The sequence below is a fragment of the Ailuropoda melanoleuca genome, chromosome 4, assembly GCF_002007445.2.
Source record: "Ailuropoda melanoleuca isolate Jingjing chromosome 4, ASM200744v2, whole genome shotgun sequence".
Lineage (NCBI taxonomy): Eukaryota > Metazoa > Chordata > Mammalia > Carnivora > Ursidae > Ailuropoda > Ailuropoda melanoleuca.
Genome location: NC_048221.1, coordinates 140,105,565 through 140,133,185, shown reverse-complemented (window position 1 = coordinate 140,133,185; position 27,621 = coordinate 140,105,565).

Here is a 27,621-nt window from a genome sequence, read left to right as displayed (position 1 = left end):
TCTCTCTTCGCTAGAATGAAAACTGCTTACGGAGAAGATCTGTATCCAATGTGGTCCACTTTCCCTCCAGTGCCTACTAAGTGCCCAGCACACAGCAAGTACGAAAAGTTTGTGGCTTGGAACGTGATTGAACCTTGGACACAGGGCTGGTGACACCACCGCCCTAGACTGTAATGTCATTGCTTATTGGTAACTCGCCCTTAATACCCGTATTTGCTCGGGATTGCTGTGACGTGGAGCAAAGCATGACCGAACACTAACAGGAACTGCCAGGGACGGTCCAAGGGGCCCCAAAGGGGCACATGTTGGTTCTTAAACCATTATCTCTAGGGTCCAAACCCACCCTATACCTTGACGCTGGGTCTAGCCTGTGAAACGTCCTGGTTGCTTTGCCAGCTGTTCCCTGGAGGCTCTGCAAACAAGGGCAGGAGAGGAAGATGGGTAGAAGAAGAGGGACTCACTCCACATCCCCTCAGCAATGGGTCTCCATCCAGGAGCGAGAGCTGGTTTCACTTCTCACTTTGCCCAGCACCTCAGGAGCCAGCCTGAACGCACTGCAGTGCTGGCCAGGGGCCCTTCAGGGGGCTTCTGGAGCATTCCCTCAGTACCCCAGGCTGCTGCGGGGGGTCTCTTGTGTCTTTCAGTCTTCCCATATCTGGCCAACCAGTTCCTTCTATTAAAATTCTGTCCATGGAAATAACGAGCATCAGTTCTGTCTTCCTGACTAGTCAATGAGTGACGGAGAGTGTCAGGTGTTTATTTCCCCATTTGAGCTGAGAAGACCCCTCAGACCCTCCAGCAGAGAGTTCTCACGGGCTGGGAGGCCTGTAGCTCCCCCATCACCTGGTAAGGTGCACACGAGCAAAGCCCATGAAAGGCCGTGCACCGCAGGGCTGTAGATGCCAGGAGAGGAGGGCACCAGCATTCCGGCCATAAGGCATCAGCTCTGTGGCTGCTTGGACTTCACTGACCACGTGTGCTGAACATCAGAGAGGAAAAATAAAAGAACAATTGAATTTTCTAACTTCTTTTTTTTTCTCAAAATGGCAAATTTCCACAGTCCATTACTTTATGGACTAGCTGTTCAACTCACTCCTAAATGATCTAATAGAAACTGTGCCTTAAAATTATTTCGGAGTCAAGCGTTCCTGCTCTAGAAGGATTGTGTACACACAGATATTTTTATTGATTTTCTTAAATATAATCACTTGCTATGATCTTCAATATCTCCCCCTAAAAGACAGTCAACCTTCCCGGTCCGAAACTTCAGAGAGTATCCACACGGTGCTTAATGATTATCCTTTTTGTTCGGCTAATCGGTCGTTTGTACCGTGTTTGGCGGCATCTGATAAACGGCACGCCAGAAGAAACTACTGTGTGAATGCCAGCAGAATCCTCTACGGGGTTGTTAGCTTTTTAAAAAAGGAAATTACCTTTGGTCCTGCGCCAGGGAATCAGACACTCGCGTTCTGTCAGTGTATCTGTCGACCTCATCACGCGGGTTCTGAACGAAGAGCAGGTGGAAGGGAGGGAAGATGCTGGCCACACTGGCACCTAAGGAGGATGAAAGGGCCCCGGCGTTTGCACCAGGATCGTGAGAAGAGTGAGCCAGGCTGCGCCTGGGACTGCGTGCGTGTCAGAGAACACCCCATCCATCCTCTCGTTCTCTGCAAGTGCGAACCGACTCAGAGAGACGAATGGATTTGCCCCATGTTACAGAGCTCGGTGGAAGCAGGGTTGAGCCGAGAATCCAGGTCCACGGACATCCAAAACAAGGATGCCTTCTACTCACTTCAGAACATCACCAGTACTAACTAGGATCTTGTGCTTGGACCAGAGGCAGCAAGCTTTTTCTGTAAAGGACCAGATACTATGTATTTTAGGCCCTGCAACCAGCCGGTCCTGGTCACGGCTTCTCAGCTGTGCCGCTGGGACAGGAGAGTAGCCACCGTGAGCCAAAGAGCCTCGCTGTGCTCCAGCAAAATTCTACGTACACGGACAGGCATGGGCCGGATCTGGCTCACTGAAGGTTGTTTGCTGAGCTTCTGAGTTAGCTCACCAGAGCAAAGAGGCCTCAATGCCTCGAGTTAAGTGGGTTGGAGTTCACTTCTCCCACCCTTAGAGTCTCAGCGGATACTGAAAGGCCAGTGTGGCAGTGATGTCAGGCCTGGGGAAATATGCTTTTTCCCACAGTCCTTATCATAAGGCCTCCAACCCTCTTCTCCAGATATCTGCTCCCACTCTATGTATCAGCTTCAAATTTCAGCCAGTGAGGACAGCCAGGAGGACGTGGGGACACAGCCCTGTCCTCTAAGAGCCAACTCAGAGGTTGCTCGCATCACTGTGACTCTCCTTTCTTGGTCACTCCTCAGTCACACGGCTTCCTCTGGCGACCAGAGAAGCTGGGGAGGTGCCTAAGATTCTAGAAGCCAGGTACCCTTGCAGGTTCCTCTACCAAAGGAAAGCAGACGGCGGGCATTGTAGAGAACCAGCACTGCGCCTAGGCAGATATGTAACCGATAAGGAATTTCTTAGGTTGTGTAAGAAATAAAGCTGCTTTGTTCAGTCATCTAGAGACCCATTTGCTAATACTTCCTTCAGAGACAGCTTCAAGACTCCTCTACCCTCCTTCCAGGGTAATGTTGCTCTCTAGTAGGATGGGCAAAGTAGGTCTGGCTTGACGCCACTGTTCTGTAGTGGTGGGGTCTCACTCTCTGTGTCCCCATCCATAACACAGAGCAAGTAGATCTTAAGTAGATTGAAAGAGAAGACTTATGTGAAGGTTAAGACCCACAGCAGGACAAACACAGATCAAAAATATTAGTTCTGGGGTGCCTGGGTGGCACAGCGGTTAAGCTCTGCCTTTGGCTCAGGGCGTGATCCCGGCGTTATGGGATTGAGCCCCACATCAGGCTCCTCCGCTATGAGCCTGCTTCTTCCTCTCCCACTCCCCCTGCTTGTGTTCCCTCTCGCTGGCTGTCTCTATCTCTGTCAAATAAATAAATAAAATCTTTAAAAATATATATATTAGTTCTTCTTCATTATAAAACAGGGAATTAAAAATTCATGTTTGTTAAATAATTTTTCAATGCGGGCAAGCTAAATATGATTTAACTCTCAGGCTATGCCTCTTTCTTTCCCCCCTCCCCTTAGCTTTGTTGAGGTATAACTGACAAATTATATTGTATATATTTACAGGGTACAACAAGATCCTTTGATATATGCATATACTGTGAAAAGATTAACACTATCAAATTAATTAACACATCCACCACCTGACATAGCTACCCTATTTTTGCAGGATAAAAAATGCCTAAAATCTATTTTCCTAGCAAATTTCAAGTATACAGCACGGTATTGTTAACTATTTTAAATCCTCAGACCTTATGCGTACAACTGAAAATTTGTTCCCTTGACCAACATCTGCTCCTTTCCCACACCCCCAACTCCTGGCAGCCACCTTTCGACTCTGTTTCTATGAGTTCATTATTTTTAATTCCACAAGTGGATGATACAACATAACATTTGTCTTGCTGGCTGGCTCACTTCATGTAGTATGATGTCCTCCAATTTCATCCATGGTGTCTCGAGTAGCAGGAGTTCTTTCTTTTTCTTGGCTGAATAATATTCCATTGCCTCTGAATGGAAAACACAACGTGGAGTATGCTTCATAGAGACCATGCTAGTATGCTTGTGTGAAGGGCTGAGGGTGGATACGCCAAACATGCCCTCAAACCAAATACCAAAAGCCAATTAAGAGAGCCTTGTCAAAATGACCTGCCCACCCAGATAGGACATGAATCGATGTTTATCGTTGGGACCATGGTCCTCAGCTTACTTGGCTCAATAGCCACATTTTGAAAGTATTGAAAGCTTGATTCAAATGGGGAAGGCCCCTTCGCCTGGTTCTCAGGCATCAACCCCACTGTCTCTTGAAATGCTTCAGAATGCAAGGAAATTGCAGGCAGGGTATTTGTGACATTTCCTTTAGCAAATGATTGTTTCCAGAGCATGCAGCTCAGTGAAAGCTTGTTCTAAGATAATGATTTTCATATGCACACAAATTAGTAGCAGCTCCCTTCCCTCCCACATTCACCACAATGTCATTCTAGACCCTGGGTTGGGCATCGTGGTGAAGCCAGCTGTCAGGGTTCAAAGATGCCAGCAGGGTCTGGGCGCACCCGGAGCACAAGTTCATTTTTCTCATAAATAAGGACCGAGGCAGGTTGATGTCTGGCTTTCATCCATCCACACACTGTACTAAAAAAGGAAAATACATACATAGGGCACTGAGTGGTAAAACCACTGGATGTTCAGGGCCCGGTGTGGTTTGGTGCATCCAGGCATGCCCAGGCTGGGAACTCCCCACACTCCAGGGTATCTTGAGACTTGGTTCTGAATGACTCCACTAACCCTTTCCTTGAGTCTCTGTCTTCCCTGCTTTGAGCCTGCCCGACAAATGGCCGTCTGTTCCTTGAGCTCACCTTGCTTATTGTACAAGCCTGACAAGGTAAGCCAGGCACTTAACTGTGGGGTTGCTCTTTTCTGGGAAACTGGCTCAGGTTGGCCGCATGCACAGCCCCCGTCGGAAAAGCTGTGGACACGCCATGCTCCATCCCATGACCCTCTGGCAGAGCCACGGCCATGAGAAGAGGCTAGGTGCGTGACCCAGCGGCCATTAACCCAGAGAACCAGCAACAGCCTATAGTCCAATAATGCTGACAGGGTGGATTTAGTTGAATTCTACTGAACCTGCACTCATGGAGTTTGATGGAGAGGTTTGCCAACAATTGGCAGTTCATGAGCAGGGCAGAAGAGGCCACCGAGAGAGCTTTCAACAGGAGCCCTGAGAAGCGGGTCAGTATGCCTAGCACCAGAGCAGGGAAGCATTCGTCCCCACAGAGCCTGCGCCCAGTTAGAGCAGCGGGCCCTGAATCTCCACCAAGTTTATGTCCCAGGTGTGTGGCCGATTTTGCCATCCCTATTCCCCGTATCTTTACAGCAAAATGAAGTTTCTTACGTTGCCTAAGAAATTCTGAGTTTGTCCATTTCTTGCTGCATTCTGGTCATGACCATGGCTCTCTCGATCTCCGTTCTCACCATCCCTGCGGAGCCACATTCACTGAGTTTCCTAGAGTGAGAAACAGCCGACCTTCCTCTCCCGTCAAGCTCTTCTCCTGTGGAGCGCTCACAGGCTCTTCAACAGGACCTGGCACACGATCCACCACCAGGAAACGCTTATCCTAGGCTGCTCCCGCATCACAAATGGTATTGGAGTTTGAAGATCTCTACGGTACTGATTATTGACCTCCAAGTATCTGTAACATCCAGGGTCCCTGCCTGGTTCAGTATCGAGCCACCTACCCACTGATGCATGGGGACATAGAAGGTCCTCAAGTTATCATGCACATTCAGCTTCTGTGTTGTCTAGAATTTCCTTGGCAATTGATGGTCCCCAGCTGTGAACTGGGTACTGCTATCCTAGAGTTAGGAGAACCTGGTTCTAGAAACTGCATTCCCCCCAATAAACCTCAGATGACTTGCTTGTACATTGGGAATATAGTTTTGCTTCCATAGACCACTCGCAGGGTAGCAGTCATAGCCAAACCAGGACTCACATCATTTGCTACATGTGGTGGACATAACTGCAACATTTTCAAAACCTTCACTAAAGCTGGTGAAGGTTTTCTTGAGCCCATGCTGTAAGGTGTTAACGTGATTTTCATAGGTAGATATATACGTTACAGAACTGTGGGAACATTATATTAAAACCACCTGTTTTTTAGACTTCGTTGTCTGCATTTGAGGAGTGACAACATAATTTACATTAGTGGGAGGACTGCTCTTTCATTTGGAAAAATACTTTAATGGTCCTTGGTTATATAAAGATCTTAAGTAACTGAGCCAATTGTAGAAGGAAATTAAAGAAAAAGGAGAGAGAGGGGGACCCCCCAAGCAATTATTTTACAGAGCACTGTCTCCTGAGGGGCAGAAGCAGGGAGACACATCACTGCAGAGACTTTATTTCGGTCTTAAACGTTTTTCTTTCTTCCCCTGATAGATCTAAAGGAAGAGTACACGGGGCCTGGAGCTAGGGAAGGAGCAAAGCCAGGGTCGGGAGCTCTATTCTGAAGAGTAAGGAATCTGAACCAGAGGCCAGCTGGCCAAGGAGGACGTCAGCCCTGGGGACCTCCAATGAAAGAACATGATCAACAGGTTGTAAGGGCTTTCTAAAAATTCTATTGCACCAGCTGCTGAGTACAAGCTTTGTTCATTGTGCAGGATGAGAGGGTAGGTCTGGGTCCATGCTTGAGATGGGGCAGCAAGAGGGGGCATCTTTCCTTCCTGCCAGGCATCCCTGAGCCCCTGGAGAAGCCAACAGCACTGTTTCAGGAGGTGATTTGGGTCAGGAAATGGGAGCAAAGCCTGGAGCTTATGTACAGAATAAAATGTGACAAGATGGGTCTGAGGAAGGTGAGACGCAGAGACTCTCGAAACTTCTGTTAGTTTTCAGAAAATCAAAGAAAGGGAGCCCCTTAAGCAGGGAATCTCTGCAGCCATGCACAGCCCGAAAGTTTCCCTGAACATAAATACATCAGAGAGATTTTGGACGCACAGCAAACCTGGAGCTACTTGGCGTACCTGCAGGATAGGACGTCTGTCTCCTGCAGAAGAGGCAACAGGATAGAGTGAAGAACAGAAGTTGGCTTCGAGCCTCGGCCGCGTTGGGTAAGTTGCTTAAATTCTAGGACTCAATATCGTCAACGACAAGCTCCTGGAAGGGTGCAATGAAGGCAGAATGTAAAGGGCTCAGATGTAGTTAGTAAATGGCAACCATTGTTGGGCGTACTCAGAGACACGCATGCCCCATGACAACTCGACCCACAGCAAAAATCGAGTTTATTCTGAGACACCCTTATGCTTGAAACACAGGCTTCTCGGGGGCAAAGACTGCCATACCTGTGTGTGCGGAGGGCCTTAGACACCATAAGCATTCAATATTGAACAGCAAAGCTCTTTCCACACTACCTAGCAATTTATTTCTGGGTTAATATGAGGTGATGCTTTCAACCTATAAATCCCATTAAGTTTGAATCCTGGCTACTTCAAGATAATGCATAAGAAATGAGGTTGTCATGGCAATTTACATCTGACACTCACACCCGATCACAGACCCTAGCTCTGAGGCTCAAGGGACAGTACATTTTCCTGCTTCATTTTTCAAACTGGAATTCTCTTCTGCTTCCAGCATCCAAAGACTCAACTGCTGGAGTCCCTGTAGGGTAGAGATTATCTTTTTAGATTGGTCAAATAGTGCTCTGAGGTGGTAATTAGAAACCTAATATATATATATTTTCTTATATTGGGAAATTTCCCATAGAAAACTTCTATGTATCAAAAGCTGTTAGCAATGACTATTTTTTAATCTAATAAATAGTTTGAGGTAAACACAGGGATAATTTTCAAGTGTATTTCCCTTGATAAATGTGTGATATCAGCTCTGCACTGTTCTTTTTTTTTTTTTTTTTTTTTTTTTTAAAGATTTTATTTATTTATTCGACAGAGATAGAGACAGCCAGCGAGAGAGGGAACACAAGCAGGGGGAGTGGGAGAGGAAGAAGCAGGCTCATAGCAGAGGAGCCTGATGTGGGGCTCGATCCCATAACGCCAGGATCACGCCCTGAGCCGAAGGCAGACGCTTAACCGCTGTGACACCCAGGCGCCCCAGCTCTGCACTGTTCTAAATAAAGCCCTTTCATTATCTACCATAAGGCTGTATTATCAACACTCAGCAAATAAAACACATCTCTTACCCTTGAGAACTCTCCTCACTGAATTTAGCTCAGAGACATTTTTTTCCGATTTCTCTTTGTGACATGGTTACTTAAATTATTGTAAGGTATGCATATGTCCCAAACTATTTGAACTATGGCCATACAAGTAGGAAGATCACTTTATCGCGAGACCTTCCAGAGAAGTTAGGGGCTCTAAATTGTTTACCCTTTTGGCTCAGAATATGATAGCAAAAGAATCATGTGCTTTTATATGCTATTCTGGCTATTTGCAGAACCCTTTTTGACCATTTTGCTTCTTTCCCTACATTTATTGTTTTCAAGGAACACAGGTTTGTAAATGCAGGAACAGAGCTCCCAGCTTTTAGAAGACTGGCAGACCCCAGATTCATCTATGACATGGGGCAGAGCCACCTAATTCTGGTTGGCCCTGACACTTTTTTGATCTTTCTGCTTTCAAACACCATTTACCACTTTATCTAAGAAAACGCTTCTTCATGAAGAATATATTATTAATCTTTCCAAGGGTACAAAATGACCTTCAGCCCTATTGTAATGTTCTTATGTATATTGTCTGGATATCCACTTCAAATGAAAATCATTACGCTCTATCAGTCTTTCTAAAAGGATCAAACCCAGCTGAGAAAGAAAAACACGAAAAATGTTATTACACAATTATAAACAAAATTTAGAAAGTATTCTGAAGAAGAACAATTAACTTAATATTTAAAATAATAATATGTGAAGGTATTTCTGTTCTCGCTGAAGAGAGTGGGTTCCAAGAATGTTCTGAGTATTTCCAAATTCACAGAGCCAATAAACGGCATGCTCAGGATTGAATATTCTTTGGTTATATTAATTTATTCATTCAACTTTACTGAGAAGCTAATATATGCCAGAAATGCCAGCCTCTTTGCTAAGGGACAGGCTTCACCGCCCTACTCTGTAAGATCATAACGTCATAGGCAGACAAATACATCAGCCAATGAAGTGCCATACTATGTGATAAATGCAACGAAAGAGCATTCATTCTCTCCAGGAGGCCAGGGAAAGCTTTCAGGAGAGTATACTTTCTGTCTGATCTGGGTCTGAAAGGATGGCATGGCCTCAGGACTAGTGGCAGAAGCACTTTTAAAAACGGAACAGGGGCACCTGGGTAGCACAGTCACTAAGCAACTGCCTTGGGCTCAGGGCGTGATCCCAGCATTCTGGGATCGAGCCCCACATCAGGCTCCTCCGCTGGGAGCCTGCTTCTTCCTCTCCCTCTACCCCTGCTTGTGTTCCCTCTCTTGCTGGCTGTCTTTATCTCTGTCAAATAAATAAATAAAATCTTAAAAAAAAAAAAAAAACAAAACAGGGAACAGCCAGAGCTCTGGGAGCTGGAAGCTGCCTTGCATGCCTGGGGATGACAGGGGGTTGGGACCACGGGAGCACAACGCCAGGGTCTGAGTGGCCGGAGCTAAAGCTGGGAAAGGAGGGGGTGGAGAATGTGCCAAGGCTTTTGGTGTTTCTGCCTTACCTTTCTTGTGGTTTCTTTCTTCGGAGGACTTCCTGCGGTTCTGCTCGCACTTGGTAAATCTAAGATAGTTTTGTCTCATTTTTCTTTTTAAATCAACTCTTCTGAGACCCAACAGACTTTACACATCAACTCAGTGCAAATTAAAAATTCTCACAGGCGTCCAACTCTTGGTGTCAGCTCAGGTCATGATCTCATGGGTCATGAGATGGAGCCCCAGAATAGCGCTCAGTGGGGAATCTGCTCAAGGATTCTCTGCCTTGGCTCCTCCCCCTGCTACCCACACCCAGCTGTCCAAAATAAATAAATAATTTTTTTTAAAAAGTCTCATGTTTTCAACAAATATGTAAACCCTAACTTCTTCAAAGGGATGGCTTTTTCAAGTCACCCCTCAAGACATTTGGGGAGTGGCAGCTTGAGCACATCATCCGAATTTGGGATGCAGTAGCCAGGAGTGCCTTCCTCGGACAAACCTTCATCCTCTAAGAGGGGAGTGTCATTTCTGGTGTGGCCAAAGCCCAATTTCCCAAAAGAAAATGCAGGAAGGAAGTGGCTGAGCTCAAAATTGCAAGTTGTGTCCTACAATGATGTGGCCCTCGAAAGCATCGAGCCCAGTGTCCTACTGGCGGTCTAAAAATGGCACCTTTGCTATCCACAACAGAGGCACCCGCGTGTGACGCATCACTGGAATGAGGGCTTGAAGCGTGATTAATTTCACGTGCTTAAACAATACTGACACCTCGTCGCTTGGCCTTCGCCGTCGACATGACTAGCTCCTTAGCCTCCCTACTAAAGCCAGTACTTCACAAATAATTTTCATCAAAAATACAGGCAACACACTCTCGAGAGGGGAAAAAGAAGAGAGGGACAAGAGAGAGAATTACCTCCAATGATCCGATTTTCTGCCTGATCACGCCTCATGAGAGCCTATATATATCCTTCCTCTCATTTACGGTAGGAGGAAGTCCAACCGGCTTATTTCTCCCAAATTCTTTTCTCTCTCTCTGCACTCATGTTAGAGTGATCCTCTGAAGCATAGGAAAGCACACCCCTCTTGAAAATTCTGCAATTGTCCCATCCACCTCTCAAATAAACTACAGGCTCCCTGCCTAGCAGGCCCTTTCATGGTTTCCCATGCATCCAGAATATCTGGATATTAATATCCCAGCACACGTGCCCCCTTTTCAGTACTTTCCATGACTCTCCTTTTGTGTGAATTACTAGCTCCTTCCTCACTGCCTCTACATTATAGAGTTGGTGTCTCTGTGTAATAGGTTTTTCCAAACAGCCCTGTACTTCACCTAAATTGTTTCCATGTCTGGCTTTCCCTATAACAGGAGAAGCTCCTTGTGTTCAAGGAGCATAACGTGTCTTATCTTTGAGTTCTAGCTTGAACAGTGTGTAACAACAATGAAAGTTGATTGGATTAAATTAAACACGTAATGTTGAACTATTTGAACTCAGATTCAGACCTGTCTGTATTGGTACCCAATACAATTGTTGTTGTTGAAGAAACAAATAAAGTACTAAAAAGTTAATATATAAAAAGTAAAAGAAGTGGAAAAATGCTAAGCATTCCATAATTGAAAGGAACCAACTGGTGATAATTGCATTTATTTTCTTCCATTTTTTGTGCATATTATTGTTTTGCTATAGTGATCAATTCCTAAGCATTTTCCTCCTCCTTCATATATTAGTTCAATAAAGCACTCTGTTTTTATGTTAATATTTTTATTAATGAATTCCTATGCCACCATATTTCATTCTAAAAGTATGGGAGATCATTGGACTGAACCACAGAATTGGCAACTTCTACAGACTTGATCTCTCCCCTTACCTTTCAAATGAGAGAACTTAATTTTGCATGCTTTTTAAAAATCATTTCTTTAATGTTTGCATATTTACTTCTTTCTCGTATACATTGACGACTGTCATCATGATTTTTTAAAGACTATTTTTAGAGCAGTTTTGGGTTTGCAATATTGAGAGGAAAGGATAGCTGTGGATTCCTGTGGACCCCCTACCCTGACACATGTGCAGCCTCCCCCACTGTCAGCATCACTCACCAGAATGGGACGTTGTTGACCGAGGATGGATCTCCATTGTCAATTCATCATCACCCAAAGTCTGTCGTCTCCCTGAGGGTTCACTCTTGGTTTTGTACATTTTATAGGTCTTGACAAACATATAATGGCATGTAACCACCATTATAAAAGCAAAGAGTACATTCATTTCCCTAAAAATCCTCTCTACTTGGCCTATTTATCTTTCCAAATGCCCTTCAACAACCCCTAACCCTTTTATATCTCTATTTTTTTTTTTTGCCTCTCCCCAGACGTTACATAGTTGGAATCATACAGTGTATATATAGCCTGTTCAGACCAGCTTCTTTCACTTAATAACATGCATTTAAGGATCCTCCATGTCTTTTCATGGCTTGATAGCTCATTTCCTTTTACCGCTAAATAATATTCCATTGTCTGGATGGACCACAATTGATTTCTCTTTTCACCTACTGGAGGACATCTAGGTTCCTTCCAAGTTCGGGCAATTATAAATAAAACTGCTATAAAATCCGTGGGCAGGTTTTTGTGTGAACCTAAGTTTTCAGCCTCTTTGGGTAAATTCCAAAGAGCGTGATTGCTGGATAGGACAAGAGTATGTCTACTTTCATAAGAAACCACCAAAGCTCTCTTCCAGAGTGCCTGCACCATTTTGCATTCCCACTGGTGATGTATGAGGGTTCCTGTTGCTCGGTGGACTCAGTGTTCCAGGTCTTGACTCTGCTGATAGGAAGGTAAAGGTATCTCGCCCTTCAAGTGGCCCTTTGTCTTGGGAATGGAAACGTCGCAAATGCCTCTCAGTTCTTCTTCCCCCTTTAGGTGGGGCATGAGGACTAGCGGGGCTGGAGTTGGGTGTTTGCCTTGCCCGGATCAGTTAGGCTCTGAGAATACCCCAGCACGTTAAGCTGCAGCTCACTCGTTTCCCCTGGAGGCTGGCCTCGTTAGAAAGAACTGAGTGTTCTGGCATATTTCAGAAGAGTAACTTCTCCCCTTTTTCTGCTGGAAGACAGAGAGGTTTTTCTCCAGTATTTAGTGTGGGAATCTGGTCAAGCTCCTAGAGGTAAGTCTCACATATGGTGCCCCCCACGTCCACACAACTGGGTCCTCCAGAGTTTTTAACTCTCGGAGCTGTTCACGCCGTTTATCAATCACAGTCCAGGTTTTCCTACTCGCCCTGGGGGCCACCATGCTTTCTGCTCCTGAGTATCTGCTCCAGTAATCCCTGCATTCGCCTGTCTATCTCTCCAGGGCTGGAGGTAGCACTTTGCCCTGTGTGCTCCCATCTTTTACGGATCCAAGAGTTGTTGATTTTTCAATCTGTTCAACCTTTACCTTGTTGGTGGGACAAAGGAGAAACTTCCAAGCTCCTTACATGTGGAATGGGAAACTGGAAGTTTCTAAACATCATTTTTAATAAATGTTTTAAACGCAGGTGGCATTTTTTTCTTAGTGGTGGCATATGTTGGGCATTTAGGTTTTCTCATCTCTCCACATTAGTGTTGTAAATTTTAAAAGGTTAAACGGCATTATGATCAATTTCAGCTGATGATCACATACCATAAGCTCTCGATCCACTGACCAATGTCTCAAAAAATAATATGGATTGTTATGGATGGTTTCCTTTAAGAGTATAGCAGCAGATTTATATAGGACATCTCACAGCATGACTTCCTAAATAACTTCTCTAGAATGTTCTCTGTTTATTCAAAATCCATACTTGCAGAGCTGCTGGGACTCCATCTGCTTCCCCGTGGTTGTCTCTGTGCCCACACTGCTCTTCCCAACATTCTGCACCATCTTGCCTCCCTCATCTTTCCCTTCCAAAGGAATGAACTCTGAAAAGTATTTTCTCAAGACGGGCTGCTTCACTAGAAAGCTAGTGAACTTTCCATTATAGTAAATAAATAATATTGCTATTAATATCTTTGTGCCTAAAGCTTTATCTACATTTCAGATTGATCCATAAAGTGAATTTGCAGAAGTAAGCTTGCCTGGTCAAAAGTTAAGACTGCATTTAAAACTTTAAATAGCTGATGTTATTGGCTTCATTGTGTTTCCATATGTTGAGATGTTAAAGCCCTAACCCCCAATGTAAAATGAGGTCCTTAGGGTGGGTCCTAATCTAATCTGACTGGTGTCCTTGTAAGAAGAGATTAAGACAAACACACACAGTGGGAAGACCATGTGAGAACACAGCAGGAAGGCCGCCATCTGCAAGCCAAGGAGAGAGATGTCAGGGGAAACAGCTCTTGCCCATCCCTAGATCTTGCACTTTTGGTCTCCAGAGCTGTGAGGAAACACACTTTATGGTTGAAGGCACCTTGTCTGGCAGCCTTAGCAAAGTAATACAACTACTTCCATCATTTCGAAATCTTTAGACCAATCTATGCCTCCACCCGCGGAATTGGGGAATGGTACTCAGCTCTAAGGAAAAGAACCTGTGTTCTAATCATCCCAAAGCAAGTGAGCTGAGGTGCAGCGACTGTCAGCGGGGCAGCTGGACAAGGTACGGCACAGAGTGGCTGAATGAGCTCCACGGGGCAGAAGCCACCACGTGTGTGTGGGCTCAGCCTCGGTGGCCGTGGAAAGAACACCCTACCAGGAGGGCTGGAGGCATGCTCCACAAAGGGCCTTACCAGAAAGGGTTCAGTGGGTGCCCGGGGCAGAGTGAGTCCCCTTAGCAGTCCAAGCTGAAGAAGTCATGGCTGCACTCGCCTCCATCACCATGCTCTTGGCCAGGACTCTGGAAACTCTTTTGAGATTGACCTCCACAAGGTCACCCTGCAAAGAGGAAGGAAGATGCACTCAGGCTTGTGTGAGCTGCTGGGGGAATGGCTTCTGAAGGCCACCCTGGTTTTATTTTTAGTGCTTACATACTTAACTCTCTTTGAAATGTTAAGCAGGACTGGTCAGCTGCAGGTCATCTCAGCCCAGGAAATCACAGGAAGCCATTTCCTCTCCTCTGAAGGCTTCCTGGTGTGTCTCCCTGCCTCCACCCTTGCTCCCAGACCACTTCATCCTCCGGAGACCCTCAGAGTCTCGGTCCACGCAAGGGCTTGTCACGGCATCCTTGCTCCTGAGCTCCATCCTTTACGATAGTGTTTCTAAAATTTGCTGTCACCATTATTAAACAATATTTTTGAGCATGTATACCCAATACGTGCATATATGTATTTTTTATAAATTAGACACGTACTACTGTAGATGTATAACATATACTATAAAAGTCATAGAGGAAAACAAAAGAGGAATTAAAGGAAAAGAAAAGGCTAAAATCCAAATCCTTTCCCCCTGAGTGAAAGATGGCCACAAACAACTCTGTTTTCAGAGGACAGCATTCCTTTCTATGTCCCCTGAGATGATTCCCTCACACCAGCCTTTTGCCATTGTCCGCAAGACCCTGCTTCTTTGCCGCCTCTTTACCTCTGTCGACTTTCTTCCCTCTGTCTCGAAGGTCTACTGGTCCAAACTTCTCATCTTGGAATATCCAGGTTAATGATGACCAATGAAGACCATGTCCCCAGGCAGCAGGAGGAAATGGTGAGCTGTCGCAGAGCTCAAGCAAATACTGCTACATTATTCTTTAAAATTACTTAGAGACATACCTCACTCACAAGATAAATACACAGATTAAGGACTTATGAATGGAAAAGTACAATGATGAGAATTCCTAGAAGCACTGAAAATAGTTGAACACAAATCTAAGAGTTTGGGATCTGGTCTTAAAAGTAACTGCAGTTGTCTAGAGTTTATTCTTGTAAAATACGTGGAAACAGTGGTTAATAGTATTCACTTGAGCTCAAGACACAAGACTGTATTAGTACAACCTACACGTGGAAGGTGGAAGCCAGAGGGCACCCAGTTCCCTATCCCATCATTAGGGAATTTGAGAGAAAATTTTATTTTGAACTTTACTAATAACAGGAATATAGCTTTAAGAGAAAGTTCAATATAACTACCAGTAACATATCAAGTGATATGGACATCTTCTCAATTATAAAATAAAATAAAGCAATCAAAATGTAGTTTATTAAGCTATGATAAAATAGAAGAAATAATAAGAATGCATAAAAATCAGCATAAAATAAGGGTTCCTGGGTGGCTCAGTTAGTTAAGCCCCTGCCTTAGGCTCAGGTCCTGATCCCGGGGTCCTGGGATGGAGCCCCAAGTCGGGCTCCCTGCTCAGCAGGGACCCTGCTTCTCCCTCCCCCTCTGCTCTCACCCCCTGCTCGGCTCACTCTCTCTCACACTCTCTGTCTCTTTCTCTCAAATAAATAAATAAAATCTTTTTTTAAAAAATCAGCATAAAATAAGGTGACAAGAGTAAAAAGAGATAGTAGTATAAAGTTATTAAAATGTTCTTAAATTTTTTAATGATGTTATTAGTGCAGTCCTTATTGGAAAGAGTAAGTTTAAAAAGCACAAGTATTTCTAAAATAAAGCAAACAGCACACACATATATACTTATACAAACACACATATATGGGTATGAATAATGTATGGGTATACATACATATGCATGCGTATATAGAACTATATCTAGAACTATATATTATTACATATATGCATACATATATTTATATACACACTTTTTTAAATTCAAAATCTTACTATCATATCAGTACAAATAAAATCCTGGGGTTTTTTTAAAGATATTATTTATTTATTTGAGAGAGAGAGAGCAGGTAAGCAGGGGGAGGGGCAGAGGGAGAGAGAGAATTCCAAGCAGACTCCCCCTGAGCTCAGAGCCCCACACAAGGCTCGATCTCATGACCCTGAGATCATGACCTGAGAGGAAATCAAGGGTCGGACGCTTCACCGACTGAGCCACACAGGTGCCCCCAAATCATGTTTTAATAATTAGCCAAAGTTTATGTTGTCATCCGTCCAGGCACTCATGAGATGTCTGCTTTCTACAATCTTCTCTAAGGGTGTTCAGATTTTAAGGAGTTATATAGAAATGTATAAAACAAAACAAACCGGAACAAAACAGAAACAAAAATCCTAGTCTGTTGCCAGTAATAATTGATGGGAAAATCAAAACTTCAGAATCAAGAGACTTTTGTGCCACATATTTTAAAAGGTAAAGATGAAGCCTATAAAAAAATGATAACAGCTTATTCCGTGAACAAATATGACCCTTCCATGGCATATTTCCCTTAGTTCTTCGGACAAGTATTATGAGTTTCCTTGTTTCCAAATGTATGTCTAATCTGTTGTACTTGTATCATCACTTTTTCCTTTCAAAGTGCCTTTTTGAATTTTGTTTAGTTCTTTCCCTGAGGATCCTGAAGCGATTACTGGTAGGGTGGATGGAGCACTCTCGTGTAGCCCTCACACGTAAAGGGGACTGGTGGGTTCAGAAAGGAGCCCTAGTTTCCTCCAGCTTTTTCCTGCCTCACACTCTTGGGAACATGGCCATCGTTATAATCTAACATTTAGAGGCCACAGTCTTTCATGCATGGCCCCACATCTGGCTGCCATGTTACTTCTTGCACCTTGAATTCCCTTGAGTTGGTGTCTGGGGCTCCCCGAGCTCCTGAAAGGAGAAATACTCTCTCCACAGCTGCCTGGAGTGGTGCCTGAGGCCCACATCCTGTGAGAAGGGTGGCATGTCGTGGTGCTCCAGAATGGCCCTCCCTCGAGCTCCAGGTGGACACTAGGGATTGCCACTCCCCTGTGGAAATGGGGGAAAGCCCGCTGTGAAGCTTCCGCTTCTCGCACACGTGCCACGCGCTTCCCCCACAATTTAGAGACCTCCTTGTGTCCCGCAGAGACATGCTCCTCCAATTACCTCTGAGCAGTTGATTCCAAGTGTAAGGCAGCCTGACAAAACCGAAAAGGTACTCTGAGATGAGACACAAGCCATGGTTTCTCAAGATGGCTCCAACACTCACCTTCCTGTGGTTTGGGCAAATAATTTCACCACTGCTAGGGCTTTATTTTCATAATCTGAAGAGAGGGGATCGTAGGCTATGTCCTGCATCTTAAGAATGAACACAGATGCGCTCTGCCTGGGACATGCAGGGCCAGCAAAGGGAACTGCTGTGTAGACCACTCCCACAGTTACCCTTCACATCTCCTCGTGAAACATTTGCAGGATATTCCCCCATCTCCCAGACATGGCCTCTTCAACGTATTTAGCGCATCTGTGATCACTATTTAATGCGTTAGATATTTGGGACATGTGTTTTGTATCTGTAAGTTCTCTATACGGTCACCTGCATTCGTGATTCCTACCCTGAACAATTTCTCAACTGAAGATCACAGATACTCTTTCACTCAGCTCTTCCATTCTGTTCCTGATGTTGTTCTATGCACAGCTTGGCCTTCAAGTCAGAGCTTTCTGATTATGGGGAAAGATTTCTCTTCCTGAGTTCTAGCCCAACTCAAATCATAAATGACACAGGAGCACAGGCAGCAGCAAAACCCTGAGTAATGGAATTACACACCCCTTCCCAGCCCAGCACTGGAGGCTAGTGGCAATATGCATAATGACACGTCGCATGCTTCAAGTATTTTCAGGGTGTCCTGGAAAGATTATGTATTGCCAACGGGAGGAACTCATCAGCGGGAAGGGCTGACGTCCTGTCGGGTGAGCCGGCTTCCCCATTTCCTGGCAAATGATCCTGTGGGTACAGAGTCAAAAGATGCATTTTTCCCTCCTGGCTGGTTCCTTATCAGTTGTTACACATCTGTCATTTGGCTTATTACTCACACAGTAACACAAACTCAATCAAACTTCCTGGCTTTGGTCATGTGCGTGATCTCGTTAAGGACTTTCCCTAAACACGCAGCACAAGAGGGAAATAGAGTCAAATGCAAGTACTGGGGAGACGAAGGACATGTGGGGCGTCAGGGATGCTGCGGGCTACACGGGTGTTGGCGCACCCACGTTCAGGGGCAAGGCTGTGTCTCAGTTTCCTCCCCTGCACAAAGAGAAACGACCTCATAGGGTCATCCTGAGTATTACTGAGGGCAAGGACATGGCCCAGAGTGCGGCACAGGTTGGAGCTCGAGTCCCCGTGTTTCTTGGGCAATGGATCATTCTATTTCACAGAACTGTAGGAAAGTCAAGAGCAATATTTCCTGCAAGAAATGGCACCTCACTTTGTAACCTCCATCACCATAAAACAAGATGTGTCCAGGCAGAAGAGTTGTTTTTTAAAGTTACTTCAGTTTAGTAAAATATTCAGTGTCTCCCATTCAGGTACCATGACAAGTTCTGGAAATTCCAAAATATCTGGAATACAGCCTGGCCCATGAAGAGCTCACGGTGCGCCCCAGCATGCAAATGTATCAACAAATAATTCGCTTATCAAAGGGCAACGGTTACATTAATAAATAGACGAGATGCTATGGAAACTCAGACAAGGGACTGTCCGCCCAACCTGGCTTCAGGGAAGGTTCCCTGGAGGAGAGAACAACTAATTTGAGTCTCAAAGGAGGAAACAGACCCTGAAGATTAACACAGCCAGGGGGAGGCAGCGTGGAATCCAGATAAAGGGAACAACATGTGAGATACGGGGCTGTGAAACTGTGTGTGTGTGTGTGTGTGTGTGTGTGTGCACATGCATGCGCAAGTGTGCTAGAAACCACAGTTTATATTCCCTCAAGTGCAGAGCTTGACAAAGGCTACTGCAGGGAATAGGACCAAGCCAGAGATGATCCTGGGGGCATGAAGGGGCCATGCATGCTTTTAAGCCACTGTGCATTTTAGAAAGATTACCCTGGATACAGTTTGGGGAATTCATTTCAGGGGCAAGAAGAAAGGCAAGAAACTCACTAACGGTCTTTGAGAGGGTCCGAGCTCTGTGGTCTGATCCAAGAGAGAAGAGGATGTTGGAGGACAGCTGGTTGGCAGCCGGGCTACAGAGCCCTGAATGCTGCGGTGCAGGACAGAGAAGAGCAGGCTTGGGGCGAGCCCAGGGGGTGCTGGTATGGGGCTACCCTGGTATTTAAGCATATGTGGAACTTCTAGGCTTTGCGGTTAGGAGAAGACCAGGCTTCCACCTGCAGTCGCTTTGTGTCTGGTCAGCACATTGCCAGCCTCGAGGCACACGCTGGACAAGTGCAGATAACAAACAGCCCGCAGCACACTTTCCGCAGCTCAAAGGGCCCTATCGGTTCATCTGCAAAACGGGGAAGTTTATGATGATATCTGTTGTAGAGTAAGATTAACACCCCCACTGCAGGTGCTCCGTGCCCGCTTCCTTAGTAGCTTTCGGATTCCAGGTGACATCTCCCACGCAAAGTTCCAACAGACACTCCAGGGAAATGAAGGTTAGTAAATACTTAGGAAGAACAGACTCACAGCTAGTCTCTTGTAGACCTAGGATGACAGGGGAAACCTGTCATCAATTCTGTATCCGGGAAGAGGAGACGGAGGCAGGTGTTCAGGGCGTCTTTGTGCAAACAGTGAAGAAGGGTCTGGAGCAGCACCTCACAGAAGGTATGGGGCATGGGGCTCAGCAACCAAGAAGGGACACACGCAGGATAAAGTACTCAGCCTTCCAGGAGCTTGTCCTCAGTGCCGGAGCACGTGCGTCGACTGTGTCTTTCTGCCTGTTTCTCTGTAAATCCAGTCTCCTCTCTTTCCTGGTGTCTAATGTTCTTCAAACTTCCAGGCAAATCAATGGCCATTCTTTCCAACTCACTCACACTAACACGTTCTTTTTTAAATACTGTACTTGTCAATTAGAAAGGTGTGGAGTGGAAGGGAGTGTGGTCATGGGAACTTTCCACCACCTTGACCTAATCTCTCCCTAATTCTATGGCCCCTCCTGGTGTGTTGGTGTGCCTGTGACGTCCCAGAGACAATGTGTTAACACGGAGAAGGAAGGATACCGATGGTGGTGATCGCCAATGCGTGCAGGTAGTTTGACGTGAGTGGACTGTGCTGCCCGCCCAAAATTCCACTCCCTCCTGACTTTTCAGCATTAAGACTTTCAGAAGGTGTCATATGAGCCATGCAGGCAACACGCGGGCATGACAGAAATAACACAGATCACCGTAAAGAAGACTCATCTGCATGTTGGAACACCTGTGCTTTTTTCTTTTTTGCTTGTTTTTGATTTTAGGTCTACAATTTTTCCAGGTATAAAGATTTTGGAAGTCAGTTGTAGTGTGCAAAATGGGTACCATTTTTTTTTCAAATGTCAGTGTGTATATCTTTGAGTGTGTTGTTAGCCATTGATTATATCTCATAATAATCAACTAAACCAAAGATGTTCTTCCTCTGAGGGTAAGGATGGGAGTGGTTAATGAAACTGCTGGTAACGTTTGTCCTAATTATGATCTTAGGCAATAACATTTATATTTCTTCAAAATTAATCTAATGAATCACCTCCTCCGTCAGCAGGAGGAGGTGAGCAGGCTTTCTGAGCACAGGCGCTTTCGTGACAAGGCAGCAGCTGCGGGCTCTGTTCACAGATCTCACTACAATTCAAACTGCCACCCTACAGCATCATGGCGTGGCTTCTCACAGGTGCAAAGCTTCAGGATCCCATGGAAGAGTAAACCACGGTTCAAAACCAATCTTTGAAGCTAGAAAATAAGTGCCAACTTGCTATTTTCAAAACTTGACGATAAAGCAGTAAAGGGGGAGAGAAAGAAGAAAGAGAAAGAAAGAAAGAAAGAAAGAAAGAAAGAAAGAAAGAAAGAAAGAAAGAAAGAAAGAAAAGAAGAGAAAGCTCTATATATTTCTATAGAGGAGACCTGCAGGAAGGCTAATCTGAATTTCAAAGGGCAGCACTAACCATTAATTAACGGTAAGGCTCTATAGTCCAGGACAGAACAGCAGGACAGGAAAAAAGAAAATGAATTTAGTCAAAATGTTCACTGCGTATAATAATGAACAAGGAGTAGTCATTGCAGTCTGTAAAGTTTTAAGTCAGTAAAATTCTCTGCAGGCTGAATTATGTCCATGGGGAAGGTGCTGGGGAGCCCCACTCTTGACCTGCTTTGTGTCAGTTCACACAGGTCCTGCTCAAACTTCCTCCACCAACGGAGATTCATCTGCTCACGCATCGTTAGCCTTAGGTTTTCTATTGTTTCTTCAAATTCCCAGCTTTAGACAATCCCCTGGCTTTGCTTTCACTCGGCTCAGATCGGCACATCACCCACTTCAACCCTCCTCCTAAATGTTACCGCATGCCCAGCCCTGCTTGTCTTTCTCTGATCAAGTTTGGTGAATATATTTCAGGGAATCCTGTGTGAAATTGAAAATCGGAAGAAGGCAGGAAAGACAAAAGGAAGGAAGGAAGGAACGAAGGAATGAAGGAAGGAGAGAGGGAGGGAGGGAAGGATAGGAAGGAGGAAGGAAGGGAAAGAAAACCTCTGTGTCTTACTAGGAAATCATGCTACGGGGAGAAAAATCTCAGCCAGACCTGCAGGAAGATGTGCAAGGAGGGAAAGGGAACCAGAAGGTTTGCCCTGCCATGAGCCAGGTACCAAGCTAGTGCGCTGTGTCTGTACAGGGCTACCTAGCTAGCTCCCTGGTCCCTTAATCCTCAGAGCCATGCCTATTTTGCAGATAAGGAAAATGAGGTTTAAAGAGATTAACTAACTTGCCTAAGGTCACACAGCTAGAAAATGAGGAGCCAAGGTTTGAGCTCATGGGTATTTCTGGTTTCAAGTCCAATGACATTTCTAGAAGAATTTGGAGTCAATTTAGCAGACATATTTAAGCCGTCGGTGGTGTGCACTGTTTAGAAATGTCTCCATCCAGCACACAGACCCTGACAGGAGAGCCTTCTGCACACCAGCAATTATGACTTCAGATCCACTCTCCTCCCTTTACAGTAGCTAATTAGATCAAGACAGGAATCCTGACACAAACCATAGTTCAAACCAGCTAATTAGATTAAGATCAATATAAAATCTTCTTCAGACAAAGGAGCAATTGGACATTTGTGACAGATATATCTGCAGGTTGAGTCAATAAGATAAGGACAAAAAACACGTGTTAAAGAGTGTTAGCGTGCCAGAATGCTTTCTCCGCTCTCTCTAATGAAGTGAGCAATACCAGCTTCTCGGGAGACGGAAGCCAAGTAAGTAACAGGGAAAGCTGGGCACGGTTGCAACAGTTCGAAGGTGGGGGCCTGTTACGCGGCCTTTGGCCCCCAGTTTTCTCGTCTCTAACGGGGTTTGAAAACCACCAAATGATTCATCAATCTTTCCTCAAGACTTAGAAGCTCAATGGTCAGTTTTCACACCCAGCACATTCTTTGATCCTCAGGACAGCCCTTTAGTGGGTGTTCCCACTCGTATGTGGGACTGGGGCTTCCGTGAACCTGCCCAACCTTCCCCAGCTAAAACAGAGAGACAGAGCGTGTATCCTGGGACTTACAGCGAGTAGACACTACTTTGATGGTCATTCACCACTGGCCTCAGTGCTTCTGAGTCCAGAGCCTTCGTCTGCAAGGCCCATTTCAGATTAGTGGGTTCAGATTGAGGGTCGTGGTTTGTTCTGAAATTCCAGTGAAAGCTCTGATAATGATCCCTGGGCTGGGGGTGGGGGGTGGGGGTCACATTCCCACAACACAGGACTTCAGGAATCCGTGGCTCCTCGCTGCCCTCTCTCTGGGCAAGTGCTCACTGTGGAGCAGGGCACCCGGAACCCAGTTGGCTCCCAGGCCACTCACAGGCTATCCTACACAGCGTATTTTTCCTAAGGGGAGAGTTCTCCTGTCTTACTTGGCTCTTAAGACACTCTTAAGAAAACAATTAAAAAGAAACAATGCAACAATGAAATACTTAAATCATGTGCAAAAAAAAAAATGTGTAATCGACGTTTCCACATGCATTATTAATTTAAAGTCACAATTTCATTGAGGTTCTCCCTTCAATTTGTAACTCCCAACCTAGCCAACAAAAATAGTAGATAAGGTATTGTGAACAAATTAACAAACAGAGATAGGAACTGTATAGATTTGCGATATTATAAAGGTTTATTTTCCTTTCCATCTTCCTGAATGGCTTTCTTGATGGAAATGGACCCCAAACCAGGAATGAAAACCTCAAAGGTGAGCATAGCTGGAAAGCTTGCATGAACTCAGCTTGTGAATCACATTCTCTGAAAGTCGACGTCGACAGTGGTGATGACCGTGTTAATTAAGGGATGACTTAGGTAAAGGACAGGTGACATCCATTCACATTTCACCTGCTCCACCATCCTTCCCACCATCTGTCACCCTTGGGGGGGGCGGTGAGGGAGGCCCATGTCGGGAATTGGAAGATTAGGGTCCCCGTTAATTAATCCAAGGACGGAGCTGGAACCAGGTGGTCAAGCTGAGTTTCAGACCCTGGAAAGATCAGGTGACAGACAACGGTCAGATCAGGAGCTGCAGAGACCAGCGTCCTGAATCAGAAAGGGACAGCAGAGGGGGGAGAGCAGGACAGGTACAAGAGCAGGAGCCATAGTGCCCTCCTTGGACAGCCCCAGGAGGAGAGCCAAAGCCTGCTGTCAAAGAGCGGGATGCCTGCTGAGGTCAAGATTGGCTATGTCCAACATACTGAGCAATCAAAGGTATACAGTAGGGGTGCGGCAATTGGTTTGCTTCATTGGGATCAACCCAACACCACATGCGGGATCTCAGGTGATCTTCCTTAGTGGCCTGAGATGGAATTCGCACATTTTTTGCAAGATCATATTTTTAACCAAGTTAGGTGCAAACCAGATGGCTTGTCCCCAAGCCCTCACTAAACGCAAGCCAACGAGCTCTTGCGTTTCCAGATCAACCACAGGATGCATGAGGCCCTGAGCAAAATGTTAATGCAAATTCCACATCAGCTTCCAAGGATCAGTTCTCATGCAGAAACCTTATACAACCATGAGCCATATACAGCAGCGTGAAATTATTAAAATAATAGATTTGGTTTACCCTTTAACTTCTGATTTATCTACCCTTCTAACCTTTAAATGCAAGTCCTGCCACTTTGCTTGCTTCCTACCCATCTCTGCTGTCCAGATACTAGTGTGAGCCCCAGAGGTTAAACTCCCACGGGGCTTCATCCCCAACCGAAGACAGAAGGAAGTTCTGGACTGTGAAGAACATGAGGTTAAAATAAATTTTATAGTTTGGGGCACCTGGGTGGCACAGCGGTTAGGCGTCTGCCTTCAGCTCAGGGCGTGATCCCGGCGTTACGGGATCGAGCCCCACATCAGGCTCTTCCGCTGTGAGCCTGCTTCTTCCTCTCCCACTCCCCCTGCTTGTGTTCCCTCTCTCCCTGGCTGTCTCTATCTCTGTTGAATTAAAAAAAAAAATTTAATAAAAAAATAAATAAATAAATAAATAAATTTTATAGTTAAAGATGAAAAGAAAGAATCATAGGGAATATTTCCCAAGATATTTTCATCCTTCAAACACGGGTTCACTGCACGAAATCACCACGCTGCACAGACACAGCTGAGTATAGGCAGGTCCTACAGTTGACAAAGTTGCCAAGGAGACGCGGTGCCACCTGAGGGGCCCCCAGGCCTTTGGTTTCAAAACAAGGAGTTCCCAGCCTCATGGACGGGTCCAGGTTTCCATAATAAGAATGTTGCAACACCGGTTCTTTTTTTTTTTTTTAAGATTTTATTTATTTATTTGACAGAGATAGAGACAGCCAGCGAGAGAGGGAACACAAGCAGGGGGAGTGGGAGAGGAAGAAGCAGGCTCACAGAGGAAGAGCCCGATGTGGGGCTCGATCCCATAACACCGGGATCACGCCCTGAGCAGAAGGCAGGTGCTTAACAGCTGTGCCACCCAGGCGCCCCTGCAACACCGGTTCTAGTCCCTCTAATTCCCAAGCCAGAGTCTAAATCACTCTGAGACCCACTCGGGCCGCCCCTCAGGCTGAGCTCAGGGACACTCCAGAGATGACACGTCTGGGACCACGTCCAGGACCACGTCTGGAACTGCGTGAAGGCGAGACATGGACCACACTCTGGGGGCCCTGGGCTTCCCTTAGGCCTGGCAATTTCCCCTGCTGTGCATTCACATTTCCTTCCCAGTCTTCCATAACTCCAAAGGTCTTCTGGAGCTGCGTGGTCATGGATGGAGAAGACCCAGGAGATGGGGCCCCATCGCAGAGCTAGCCCTACACCAGGTGTCTCACGGAATTGTTCCCATGCAGCTCTAAGACGGCCATCAGCAGGTATCTGCCCCCATTTTGTTAATTCGGAGACCAAGCCTTGAGAAAGCGAGCTAGCATTTTGGAGGAAAGGTAAGGCTGGCATTGGGACCCAGTCATACCTAATACCAAAGCCCCAAGGTATTTCCCTTCCATGCACAGTACCCTTCAGCCCCGGCACCCGCACTGTCACTGGCCTTCACTTTATCAACTTGGAGTGGCTTGACCATTTGCTGCATGCATTGTTTTATGTTTAAATTCACTTAATGGTCTGTTGTACTTTAATAAACACCAAATGCTTAAAATTAGGGGCTTTTTCGTATGTATGATGTTGAGATATTTTCAACATTTATACCAGAGAGTGTTGTTGACTATTAATGGTCAAGTAATTTAATCTGAATGGGAAAAAAAATCCAGATAATGTAGAGATCCTTTCTTGAGATAGAATTGCATTCCTGATAGACAACACACACTCCAGGTTCCAGGCTGGTAAATCCAACTGTCTCATGTCGAATGTTCTAGCTTTCCCATAATAGATGCTCGCTATATTTCCATATGCTGGACAGATGACTGGCAAATTTATATATTTTAGAAATCTTAAATTAATCTGTATTAATTTAATTTATTGCATTTAAGCCTCTCAAGTCCTGTGACATATGCATCCCAATTTCACAGACAGAGAAGTCAAGGCTCAATGAGATTGGGTAACTGGACCAAGGTCACACAGCCAGGATGGGACAAAGCCAGGACCCGCGCCCTGCTGCATCCAGCTCATACAACCAGGTTGGATCTACAAAGAGATTTTTTAAAAGCAGTCTGAGGCAACCATTTTCCCTTCATCTTTTCTACCCCCATCCTCCACATCTGACTATTAATTTGCAGCATTCTACAGTCACAAATAAACTGTTTTATGCTGAAGTCACCAATTAACTTTGATTGTCTTATGGGTGCCAGGGAGAGAAAGGTTCTCATCTGCCCCATCTGTCATAAAACTCTTGCTTAAAAATGGCTTGGTGGAGACATCATCCTCCAACACAGAGATAAAAGGAAGATTTAAAATGCATGATGTGAATCTGTCCTAGAGGCTAATCGCATGCAGTGAGGAGGGAGAGGAGCCTGGTTCGTTGGTGTTATCAGCCATGTATTATCTCTCTCATCTATTTATCGTCAGGGCTATCATTAGGAAGATTAAAAATCGGTGTCTACAAATAGTCCTGAAATTTTTGTCTTTCATTAGTGACTTATTATTATTATTATTATTCAAGACCTCCTTTTTTCCAGCAAAGACAATGATTTCTTAGTCCACATCAGGATGCAATCCATAGAGAATTCATCAGGGCTAAGGAAATATTAAATGCTATTTCCAACTACTGCATCCTATTGTCAGGGGCCATCTTTGATAATAATGGCCTTAATTTATAGAAATATAAATAATACAACAGTGACACCAAGAATCTATGATCACATAAATCTGTCACAGATCAGTACAAATGAACATAGTTAAATGAAACTGAACTATAAATATGTCCATGCATCAGCTGGTGATGGAAAAAAGTTTACAAAAAAAAAAAAAAGCAAGAATCACCATTGCAATGAAAATGGAAGCATCTTTAGTCAACGGAGGACTTTCACCTTGAAATATACCCCAGTTTTGCATTTCATTCTTTTGAAATCTGAAGATACATCAAATGTGTTCTTTTAAAAAGGAAACACATGTCATGCAGTGTACGGTCTCAGACAATCCTCGTGCGTGCTCTTGCCCGCACCCTTTCATAACGTGAGCAGCAGTAACGCCTTCTATTATGTTTTGCGATGCTCATTGGAATAACTGGATTTATGGTCTTGTGAATAACCCCACACTGTAGTGTTGTTGGCTTAGGTGGGTAATGTTATTTTTCTTTCTTTAAAAAAAAATACATGTATTCGCTGTTTGAAATTAATGAAATCCGCTTCCAGGAATGTTCTCTTCATATAAGAAAAGTCATCTGCCTGCAGCAGGTGAACAAAGATGTCTTTGTAATTCTTTTCTCTTTTTTTAAATTTCATTTTATCGATTACTCCAGTAAAATGCTTCAATTGCCTTATGTAGTTGAAGGGGGAGCATATATATATATAGAACTTCCATGCAGAA